Genomic DNA, 252 nt, shown 5'->3' on the forward strand with positions numbered 1-252 from the left:
ATAGGATCCTGCGTAGGAATCTGCGTCGACGAACGCACAGAAGTTGATTTGTGCGCTCCTATCAGACACGCATCCAAGGTCCTCTATCGCATATACGTGTCATGTAAGCTGTTGTATTCCAGGCAATATATATATAATCTGAGCTGAACTGACTTAGACTAGAATATACGTTCTACTACCTTTTATAGTAAAACTGTCTACTCTTTCTGACGTGAAGCTACTCACGTATGCCACAGATTTCTTCTTTCCAAC

Source organism: Plasmopara halstedii (assembly GCF_900000015.1).
Source record: "Plasmopara halstedii genome assembly, contig: Scaffold_614, whole genome shotgun sequence".
In the NCBI taxonomy this organism is placed as follows: Eukaryota; Oomycota; class Peronosporomycetes; order Peronosporales; family Peronosporaceae; genus Plasmopara; species Plasmopara halstedii.